Genomic DNA, 12,130 nt, shown 5'->3' on the forward strand with positions numbered 1-12,130 from the left:
TGTCCCAGATTCTGTGCCAAGTCATGGAGATGCAATGCAGAATAAAAGCTGGGCTCCACTTTTGAGAAAGTCACAATCTAATTTTAAAAATAGATATTTATTTTATTTTATTTAAATTCAATTAACTAACACATAATGCATTATTGGTTTCAGAGGTAGAGGTCAGTGCTTCATCAGTCTTATATAACACCCAGTGCTCATGACATCACGTGCCCTCACTCATGCCCATCACCCAGTTACCCCATCCCTCTATCCTTCTCCCTCCAGGGACCCTCATTTTGCTTCCTATGATTAAGAGTGTCTTATGGTTTGTGTCCCTCTCTGATTTCATCTTGCTTTATTTTTCCCTTCCTTCCCCTATGATCCTCTGTTTTGTTTCTTAGATTCCACATATGAGTGAGATCATATGATAATTGTCTTTCTCTGATTGACTTATTTCACTTAGCATAATATCCTCTAGTTCCATCCATGTCATTGCAAATGGCAAGATTTCATTTTTGGTGGCTGAGTAGTATTCCATATATTTATATATAGACCACATATTCTTTATCCATTCATCTGTCAATGGACATTGGAGTTCTTTCCATAGTTTGGCTGTCGTGGACATCGCTGCTATAAACATTGGGATGTAGGTGCCCCTTAGGATAGGATCACTACATTTGTATCATTGGGGTAAATACCCAGTAGTGCAATCGCTAGGTCATAGGGTAGCTGTATTTTCAACTTTTTGAAGAACCTCCACACTGTTTTCCAGAGCAGCTGCTCCAGCTTGCGTTCCCACCGACAGTGCAGGAAGGTTCCCCTTTCCACATCCTTGTCAGCATCTCTCATTTCCTGACTTGTGCATTTTAGCCATTCTGACAGGTGTGAGGTGGTATCTTATTGTGGTTTTTGATCTGTGTTTCCCTGATGCCAAGTGATATCGAGCATTTTTTCATGTGTCTGTTGGCCATGTGTAGGTCTTCTTTGGAGAAATGTCTATTCATGTCTTATGCCCATTTCTTGACTGGATTCTTTGTTCTTTGGGTGTTGAGTTTGATAAGTTCTTTATAGATCTTGGATACTAGCCCTTTATCTGATAGGTCATTTGCCAATATCTTCTCCCATCCTGTCGGTTGTCTTTCGGTTTTGTCAACTGCTTCCTTTGCTGTGCAGAAGCTTTTTATCTGATGAAGTCCCAATAGTTCATTTTTGCCTTATTACCCTTGCCTTTGGAGATGTGTTTAGTAAGAAGTTGCTGGAGCCCAGGTCACAGAGGTTGCTGTCTATGTTCTCCTCTAGGATTTTGATGGATTCCTGTCTCACATTTAGGTCTTTCATCCATTATGGTCTACTAATCTTCGACAAAGCAGGAAAGGATATCCAATGGAAAAAAGCTTCTTCAACAAATGATGTTGGATACATATTTATTTAAAAAAATTTTTATTTCAGAGGCATTTTCCTATTTTTATACTGGCATATACATTCCTATCACAAGTTAGCTTCTACAAAAATGATTTTATATTGATGCATCTTTTTAAAATTTTAATTCCTACGTAGTTAACCTACAGTGTTATATTAGTTTCAGGTGTACAATATAGTGATTCAACAATTCCATATATTACTCAGTGCTCATCAAGATAAGAGTACTCCCGGGGTGCCTGGCTGGCCCAGTCGGTAGAGCATCCTACTCTTAATCTCAGGGTTGTGCATTCAAGCTTCACATTGACACAGACCTTACTTTAAAAAAAAAGTGTACTCAATTTCCTTCACCTATTTCACCCATCCCTCACCCACCTCCCCTCTGTTAGCATCTGTTTGTTCTCTACTAAGAATCTGTTCCTTGGTTTGTCACTCTTTTTTTTTTTCTTCATTTGTTTCTTACATTCCATATGAGTCAAACTATATGGTATTTATCTTTCTTCAGCTGGCTTATTTTGCTTAGCATTATACTCTATGAAGATAGATAGATAGATGATAGATAGATTCACCTATGTTGTTGCAAATGGTAAGATTTTGTTCTTTTTTATGGCTGAATAATATTCTATTGTCTTTCTCTGATTTATTTTGCTTAGCATAATAGCCTCTAGCTCCATCCATGTCATTGCAAATGGCAAGATTTCATTTGGCAACATATCTAGAAAAATGTTGTTACAACCCATGTCGGAGACATTCCTGCCTGGGAAGTCAGGAATTTCAGTGAAGAAGATTTTTCTGGTTTCAGGTCTCACATTTAGGTCTTTAATCCTTTTTGAGTGTATTTTTGTGCATCGTGTAAGAGCGTAGCCCAGTTTCATTCTTTTGCATGTTGCTGTCCAGTAAGAAAATGGATATTTAAACGAGGGCAGCACACAGGAACCGCTCCACAGGTACTGCCTCGTTTACTTTACTTTTCCAGATTTTAATCAGAAATAGTTCTAACCTCCACCTACAGCCTGGCAGGAATTCCAGGATCCCAAACATGCACTTTCTTGTCCTCTTCCAGATCCTCTGGGCATCCTGGAAGGCTCCACCACAGTCTTCTTCCCAGTAAGGGAAGGCCCCCACTGCCCAGCTGCTGCCTCCACTCGTTGCCGGTTCTCTTTGTCCTTCTGCACTGCCTCGGAGCTGGCTCCTGCTGACCTATGCTGCAGCCAACGGGTCTTCCGAGGGCAGAAGCTCTGCAGGATCTACGCCCCCTTGGTGCTAAGCCCACACGGTCCCCTCACCCAGTCTCCCAGGGCTCTGGCTCCCAGAATTCAGTCCCTCCGCACATCCTTCCTTGCCTCCTTTTCCCAAGTCTCACCTCCAACAGGCACACACCGCTTCAGGCACTTCCTAGAGTCCACGGAGACTTGAGGCTTCCCCCACTGGGGTGGCTGCTTTCCTTTTTAGTCCTGGAAATACACTCATTTTATGTCTTCTCTTTTTCAGTCACCGTTGCTGTGACAGACCTAGATCTTTGGTCTACCTGGCAAGCAGGAGGACCTATTCCCAGATACCCTGGCAGTTCATTTTGTGGTCTTGAATCAGGGCCACAGCTTACAGTTGTGAAAGCAGTGCATTGCACAACCTCAAGAGTGGGATTGCTGGGTCAGAGGACAGATGCACACTTAATTTCACAAAGGAACTGACAGTTTTCCAGAATGACTGTACCGGTTTGCACTCCCGTTAGCAACGCCCTGTCTCCCCACATCCTCGTCAAGCCTTGAGTCATCCATCCTTCTAATTGCTGCCATTCTGATAGGTCTGAAGTGGTTTCCATTACTCCTATTTCTAGAGCTGGACTGTTGGTGACACTGGGCTCTTGTCATTTACAGTCTGCCTTGGTCGTGAACCTATGACTTGGTGAGGAATTTGGAAATATGCTTAATGTATATGGGATATACTAGAGATGACACATAACAGAGCGTCAGTCCCTAACCCTCTAAATATTAGTTCTTCCGAAACACCCTAAGTGCATCATTTCCTCGGGTCCCTGCAGCCACGCTGTGCCCAGTGCTTTCCCACGCGTGCCCCTGCCGCGGGCTCCTGGGGGCATCCCCGAGGGAGCCACTGTGGAGGGTGGGACCATGCATGCCAGGAACGCAGCCTTGCACTGAAGTTCCAGAAATAGATGGAGGCCGTGGTTGTGTGATAAAGTCAATGTTCGTAATGCCACTGAACGGTACAGGTAAAAATGATTAAAATAACGTATCTTATGCATATTTTACTACAATTTCTAAAAGTCCCCCTGGTTGCCTTGTGGAGCAGACACTGGGAAGGCAGGAGTGAAGCACGACAATCAGATAGAAGGTGACTGTAGTTGCCGAGCTAAACCAGTGGTTTAGATCAGAGTGGCAGTGGCACAGATGTGTGTACTCGGGACGTGCCGGCGTTCCCACTTGTTCCCGAAAATCAGAAGTTCTGTGAAAAAACACTAAGAGTCTATTTCCCACTGTTCGTAAATGGAAAAAAGTTATACTACGTTGCATGGCAACCCCAAACCTCAACCAATCTCCTAAAACATAGCTGCAAGCCGGTGAAATGGTTGTACGTAAGTAACGTGACATTAGGATGTCAAATGCTCAAAACATCATTTTCTGATCTATCTCCAAATAATGTGATTTGGTTTGTAGGCAACAACATGTACAGCTTGCATGCTGCAACATAAACATTGTATTTAACATGAGCCATGGCAAATAACATAGCAATGAACACATTTGCTTTAGAAAATGCAGGCAAAAATTTGCAATAGAAAATAAGGCTATTTTTTAATACCTTTTTTCTTTTCTTTTCTTTTCTTTTCTTTTCTTTTCTTTTCTTTTCTTGGAGAGAGAGCAAGCATGCACAAGTGGGGGAGGAGGGGGTGGGGAGGGCAGAGGGAGAGGGAGAACCTTAAGCAGGCTCCATGCCCAGTTCAGAGACCAACATGGGGCTTGGTCTTACCAGACATCATGAGCTGAGCCAAAATCAAAAGCGGGAACCTAACAGACTGAGCCACCCAGGAGCCCCCTTTGTAAGGTTATTTCTTATAATGAACGTTACTTGCCACGTTCACAAGCTCCACAGACTGGGGTGTAGATCCCTTTGGGGAGTCCAAAAGTTAACTATTACATTTTGGAAGATGCCAGGAAAAATGGAAAGCACTCGAGTTCTTTGTGATGTTTCCTCAGCTGCCGAACCTGAGACCTCTCACCTCTGGATTTCTCACTGTATGAAATCATATATTTCCAAATTGTTTAGGAAAGTATATACATGTATATATGTTTACATTATTGTTTTCCAACTGATGCTGACAACGGCTTCATGACACATTGTTTTATCCAGTTCATACGTCTCAACTAAATGTATACTTGCTAACATCCAAGTAACCAGACTAATATTTCAAGCGATGATGGGATGAGCACTGGGTGTTATGCTATATGTTGGCAAATTGAACTCCAATAAAAAAAATAAAATAAAAATAATAAAAAATAAAAAATAAATAAAATTTCAAGTGAGTTACAGTAAAGATCCCAGATAAAAAGAGGGAAAACACTTGTCTGTAGATTATCTACCACATTATAACCATTACTTGGAGCACTTAAAATTCATTTTTAGGGGCGCCTGGGAGGTTCAGTCAGTTAAGCACCTGCCTTTAGCTTAAGCCATGATCTTGGGGTCCTGGGATGAATCCTCTAATCCGACTCCCTGCTCAGTGGGGAGTCTGCTTGTCCTTGTTCTGCACCTGCTCACACTCTCCCTCTCTCAAATTAATAAATAAAAGTCTTTTTAAAAAATTAATCTTTATTATTAAGGTATGTTTTTGAGAAGGAAGAAAAACTTGCTGTGCATATTGAAAAGGTTGAGGTAGGGACACCTGGTGGCTCAGTGGTTGAGCATCTGCTTTGGCTCAGAGCATGACCTTGTGGTCCTGAGATCGAGTCCCACATGAGGCTCCTCAGAGGGAGCCTGTTTCTCCCTCTGCCTGTGTCTCTGCCTCTCTCTCTGTATCTCTCATGAATAAATAAATAAAATCTTTAAAAAAATAAAATAAAATAAAATAAATTAAAATATTGAGATAAAAATGCAACTGGTACTACATGGGCTAATCCATATTAGTTTAATATGAAAATACAATGTGCCAGCTTTTTCTAAATATGTATCTAAACTAAACATCTGAGGAGTCCTTACTAATAAAACATGCTGTTTCTAAACAGAAAGGAGCCCAGGGGAATGGGACTAAAAAGAAGAAAAACAGCAAGGAAACTCCAGAGTCCAATCTGCTTGAAGAGGGGATTAAAAATATCTGCAAGAAGAAAAATGAGAATTAGGAGAAATACAATAGCACCTTTTTAAAATTTTCTTTGTTCTCTTTCCACATATTATTTATTTTTTCTTTGTTTTTTTTTTCCACATATTATTTGGCACAGAGATTGCCATCACCAGCTCTCAATAAACATAACAGACGCAGGATGGATGGATGAACAAACAGTTGTCGAGCAAGGCTCTTCATTTAGGATCATGTCTACGGAGGGCAGAAAAGATAGGAGGAGTAGGATTATTCAGGAGCATGATCGTTATCAAGATGTTACCTCCTCTTCCTCATTCAGCAGCAGCCACACACCCTCCCTATTCTTCAGTAGTAAAGGGTGCTAAAGTGTATCTGTGGACTCAGCTTTCACTATAAGACTTTAATTTTGAAGTTACATATTGTGTTTTTATGTTATACATTTTATGCATCAACCCGAAATGTGAATTAAAAATATTTACAAACCCAAAAGATTATTGTAAAAAAAAAAATGGTGGAAACAAGAGGGGACCAATTAATGTGTGAACAACAGTAAAAAAAAAAAAAAAAAAGTTTGGTTAGTGCTACGTAAATTCACTCATTCGATTAGGAAGTAGAGTGCGAACACCCACTACTTCCTTGAACCTTCATCCTAGTCCTGACTCCGTTAGAAACATGTTTTGATACTTAGATGACTTAACCTGGCTCTTAAGAGTTCCATTTCCCTGACAAGAGGGTTGGACCCGGTGGCTATTATGGTATCTCTCAGTTCAAAAACTGAGTTCAGAAACCATCATTTTAGTGAGTAGTAGTTTGAACTAATGTGTAAAGAAGTACAAATGCCAAGCACTCCGACGAGATTTTAACCACTGAATAAGAAACTCTGGGCTATTCTCCAGGAATTTTAAAACTTCCTTAGGGTCCAAGGAGACGGAATTGCTGAAAATACATCGTGTTGCTCTATGGATACAAACCAAAAAAAAAAAAAAATGCTTTCAACCAAAATATTTTATTTATGTGCTCATACAGACACACTTTAGTTATCTACGCCCAACTTCCAATATTATAAAAGTCATTTTAAAGTCTAAGGCTACAGTTCATAGTTTCCCAGGTTTTGTTTGTGTTTTAGCTTGCAATTCTAACATCTTGCTTAGGAATAGAGTTCCCTGCTTGGAGCATTTGTACTGCTCTTCAAGTTACATACGCTGGAACACTTAAGTGTGGTTTTTATCATTTTGTTCAGATTTCGATATTTTAGCTGATATGAGCTTTTATGGAAATTTCTTTAAATGAATCCTTCTCTCTCCTCCTTTTAAAGCATTTGGCCCGTCTTAGCCGCCCCAATGCTGCCCGCGTTCCTCCCGTGCAGCTCCTGCTGTTTGCAGGTACTCTATTCCAAAACCAACAATAATGTCGAATGCAGCCGAGGGCCAGAGATGGTGGCAAAGATGTTTGCTTCCGGTAACTTCCCAAATCGAGTCTGCGGTGCGCAGCACGTGTATTTGGCCGCAGGAGGAGGGCGTTACAGGTACAAACATCAGGGCCACTGTGACAAGATCAGCGGAACGTCCTTAAAATCGTAGCCTTCTGTTCCAGTGAAGAATGGACTTGAAGTGCAATGGTCTAGAAACCCCAGACCCTCGGTCGACCAGCAATTTCAAACTTCTCCTCCACCAAATGTGCTGGCAACGCGAGACACCAATGACTGCTGGAAGTTTTACCCTCTTTTGCTTAATTTTTCTCCACAAATATATATATTTTGTAAACGAAACGACAAGCATTGCAACCGGAGGTGTTTTCAGCAGGAGTTAAAGGCACCACAGAAGGTCTAACACTCTTGTGACTTTTGGGAGCATGTTGGAAGTGACGTGTAGGCGAATGGGATCCCAATCCACAGCCACCAGTGTAAGAACACTTGCACATAGAGACACATTTTTGTTAAAGCCATTGTCCTGGGGAAGGAAAGAGGCTGAATTTTAGAGTAATAGAGCTTTGCACCACCCATGCTTTTCCACCCAGGCTGTGCAGGAGCAGCGCGGCCCCAGCAGCCTTCCCCGGCGAGGCCAGCAGGTGGAGGTATTGACCGTGCGGGAGCCAGGCCGCCGCAGCTGTCGCGGTCCCCAAGAGGCCCTCCCAGGACACACAGAGGAGTCCACCTTCCCTGGGGTGCCAGATGTTCGGGGACCCTCTCCCCGGGTCGGGGGCTGCCCTGAGCCCCCCTGGGAAGCCCGACGGCCCCTCCAGGTCTCTGGGCTCCCTGTGCGCAGGAGGCCGTGGCCTCAGCTGACCTGTGGGTGTTCACTTCAGGGTTTTGTGGTCAGAAAGGCTCCCGTGGGCCTCGCCCAGGACATGGCCTGGACCCTCCCTGGATCTCCAGGCGGGTTTTCCCAGGATCCTGCAGAGCCTCCAGGTGCAGTTTCTGGCTGGAGTCCGAGACCTGAGGCAGCGCAGGCCGCCCTAGAGGGACGCTCGGACCTGCTGCAGGTGTTCGGGACCTTGGGACAGACTCCCCTCCATGGTGTTTGTGTTGTGTGTTTAGTTAATAGAACCTCGTCCGCGGGGAGCCTGTCGTTTGCCTTGCCCACGCAACGATCCCTGACGTCAGGACTCGGAATCACACTCCTGACATGACACAGCTGGCCGTGGCCAAAGACATACCTGCGACTGTGACTACTCAGCAGCAGGTGAATAAAGGTTCTCGTTGTTTCTGAGCAAGGGTTCCAGGTTTGCAATGCATGTGGCTTTCAGGGGGCTCTGCCAAAATGCAGGGAGCCCTCCATCCCCCCCAGGGCGGAGGTCGGGGCTCTTCTCCAAGGGGCCACGGAGTGACTATTCCAGCCTCTGAGCCAAGAGGCAAAATCCAGGCTATTATGTGGGCCCTTAGACGACCATTTAAGATGTAAAAGAATGTTCCCAACTCAAGAACAGTACAGTACCCAGCAGCAGGCCTGACTTGCCCGCCGGCCTTCCTGCCAACCAGCTTCTGGGCGGTAAAGCCTATCGAGGGGTGGGGTGTGTGTGTCTTTGAGGCAAAAGCCAGAAAGCCCAGAAATCCCAGAAAGTCCCAGAAAGATGAAAGTCCCAGGAAGATGGACTCCAGCCCCACAGATTACATTGAATTTTTCTATTTGAAACCGTTGCCTGCTTAGAGTTAGAGTAGACTCTGACACCCATCTTTAGTGTTGCTAAAATATCCCTATTTTCACCAGGAAATGGAAAATCCTGAACCTGAGATCCAACAATTTGGTCCAAATGACAGCGCCGCACAAGCACAAGCACCGCACACCCGCCGGGCAGAGAGCACAAGGCCGCGGCCCGCACCCTGTGGCGCTCTGCATGACAACCTGGGTCGCGGTGTCCCTAAGGCCTCGCCGTGATGAGCTTCATCAAAGTTTTTTAAAAACTTTAACTTTAAAATTTCTAATTAAAGAAAAAAAAATCATTAGCTCTGTTGGCTTTTAAAGACAAGCCTCTTCTTGCAGACGGACCTGGGCAGGGGGCTGTCCTGCAGCAAGACACTGGGGTCGGCCTTCAGCCTCCCCGGAGATCTGAGGGCTAATGAGCTAATCTGGAGAACTAACCTAGACTAAACCGTGAGTTTCAGATTCCAAGTTTCTCTTTCTTCCCTTTCACCAGGCCCATCAGCTCTTTTGCAAAGCGGATTGGCTGGTAGGAGAGGACTAACAGGAAACAACAGACTCGCTCCCTAATTATTTTACCTCTGACTTTGCAGTAGAGTCCGAGATGGTCTCTAAAAGCTTGCACTTAGAAATGAAAACCAGAGCCTTGAGGACGTGTGCCCGCGTGCTGGGCCAGGAGGAGCGGGGAGGGCCCCCAACACCGTTCAACCCCACCGACTCGTTTCCAGCTGAGGAAGCGATGGCCCAGAGGAGCCGCGCACCTTGCCCAGAGCCACACAGCAAGGAACCGGCTGGCCGTGCGAGGTGCAGTCCACTCGCGGCCGACTGCAGAGGTCCAGGGCTGAGCTAAAGGCAAGTGATTTTTCGATCCATTAATAGGTCTTTCCTTAAACTCAGAAGGTAAGGGGGAAACGCAAGTTCACTCGAATGTGCCTTGTAGGGCTGTCCAGAGAGCCAGCGGGGACGGGAAATCACGGGTAGGACTCGGACCACTCCCAGCTGGTCGGGGCAAGCTGGACCCTGGGCCGCCGGGCCAGCCTGTGCACGCCCGGGGCAGGATGCGGCCCCCTGCGGGTGGCATGGCCATGCCACTGGGGAAGGCTGATCACGGCAGAGACCAGCAGCAGCGATGGGCGCTAGAACAATGCCAGACAGAAAGTCCTGGATCCTGCATTTTGTGGGGTGAGAAGAAAGCATCAGAAGACACCAGGCAGGTCAAGGCTGGGCTCTCCAAACACAAACAACACACCAGCTCCTGAAATAAAACAAACAAAGACTCTCACACCTTTACGTATAAACACATCGAACTGCCTTATTATAATCCGTTCCCATCAGCCAGTGTTGTTTTTAGATTTAGGGCTTCTACTTTATGGGACACTCTGTGGCCCATTAAATAAGTTTTTATCACAAACCAGTATTTGCTCAGGGAGGGTTCCAGGCGTCTAAAGTGGATTACCCCCGGGCCCCCTAACAAGACGGTCTGAACGTCTGGATCCCACGTTGACTGGCACATTTTCCTTCTCCTACGTCATGCGCCTTCCAACCCGTTACTGATTAACATTCAGCCCGTCCACTCATCTTCCCATCTGTTCCAGAAAGAAACAGGAGGGTGATTTTTTTTAAGTTTTTCTTTTCATTCTAGGTAGTTGACACACAACATTAAATCACTTTCAGGTGTACAATATAGAGAGTCAACACTTGTATACAACACCCAGCGTTCATCACAACGGTTGCCTTCCTTTTTTAAAAAAATATTTTTATTTAGTTATTCATGGGAGACAGAGAGACAGAGAGAGAGAGAGAGAGAGAGAGAGGCAGAGACACAACAACGGCTGCTTTCCTTAAACCTGGATATGAGTCTCACCCTCCCTGCACCCCTGGTAACCACCAGCTTCTGCTCTAGAGTTAAGAGTCCGTTTCTTGGTTTGCCCTTTCTCTTTTTTTCTTCTTTGCTCATCTGTTTTGTTTCTTAAATTCCACATAGAAGTGAAATTATATGGTATTTGCCTTTCTCTAGCTGACTTATTTCACTTACTATAATACTCTCTAGCTCCATCCTTGGCATTGCAAATGGGAAGATGTCATTATTTTTGATGGCTGAGTAATACTCCATTATGTGTGTGTATACATATATATATTCTTTTTTAATATTTTATTTATTTATTCATGAGAGAGAGAGAGAGAGAGGCAGAGACACAGGCAGAGGGAGAAGCAGGCTCCATGCAGGGAGCCTGATGTGGGACTCGATCCCAGGTCTCCAGGATCAGGCCCTGGGCTGCAGGCAGCGCTAAACCGCTGAGCCACCCGGGCTGCCCCATATTCTTTATTCATTAATCAAGGACACTTGATTAGGACACTTGGGCTGCTTTCATATCTTGACTATTGTAAATACTGCTGCTATAAACATAGGAGTGCATGTATCCCTTTGAATTAATGTGGTTTTTAAAATATTTTTTCAGTAACTACTCAGTAGTGTGATTGCCAAATGGTAAAATAGTTCTATTTTTAGCTTTTTGAGGAAGCTCCACCAGTCTTGGCTGCACCAGTTTTGCATTCCCACCAACAGTGCAAGACGGTTCATTTTTCTCCATATCCTCACCAACACTTGTTGTTTTCTGTGCTGTTGATTTTAGCCATTCCTACTGGTGTGAGGTGGTATCTCATTGTGGTTTTGATGTGTATTTCCCTGATGATGAGCGATGTGGAGAATCTTTTCATGTGCCTGATGGCCATCTGGATATCTTCTTTGGAGAAATATCTGTTCATGTCTTCTGCCTATTTTTAAATCTGATTATTTGTTGGTTTTTTAGTGTTGAATTAATTGTTTAAGTTCTTTATATATTTTGGATACTAATCCTTTATAGATCCTTATTCCATTTTGAGTGTATTATGTGTGTGGTGTGTGGTCCAGCTTCATTCCACTGCATGTTGTTGTCCAGTTTTCCCAACATCATTTGTTGAAGACATCATCTTTTTCCCATTGGATGTTCTTTCCTGCTTTGACAAAGATTAATTAACAGGGCGCCCGGATGGCTCAGTGGTTGAGTATCTGCCTTCAGCTCAGGGTGTGATCCCAGGGTGCTGGGATCGAGTCCCACATCAGGCTCCTGCATGGAGCCTGCTTCTTCCTCTGCCTGTGTCTCTGCCTTTCTCATGAATAAATAAATAAAATCTTAAAAGAAAGATTAATTGACTATCCCCGCTTTCTGGGGATTCTAGTCTGTTCCATTGATCTGTGTGCCTATTTCTGTGCCAGCACCACACTGTTTTGATCACTACA

At 44.4% G+C, this 12,130-nt stretch overlaps 1 long non-coding RNA gene across 1 annotated transcript in view; it reads left to right on the plus strand.

The window, feature by feature from the left end:
- The window catches only part of LOC144306632 (uncharacterized), an 18,744-nt gene extending 9,511 nt beyond the window's left edge, over window positions 1-9,233 (plus strand). Inside the window, exons 3-4 of the long non-coding RNA XR_013373728.1 lie at window positions 8,250-8,394; window positions 8,920-9,233. This is a non-coding gene — a long non-coding RNA (uncharacterized LOC144306632). The remainder of the gene's footprint in view (window positions 1-8,249; window positions 8,395-8,919) is intronic.
- The last annotated feature ends 2,897 nt before the right edge of the window (window positions 9,234-12,130 follow it).

Source organism: Canis aureus, chromosome 37, assembly GCF_053574225.1.
Source record: "Canis aureus isolate CA01 chromosome 37, VMU_Caureus_v.1.0, whole genome shotgun sequence".
Lineage (NCBI taxonomy): Eukaryota > Metazoa > Chordata > Mammalia > Carnivora > Canidae > Canis > Canis aureus.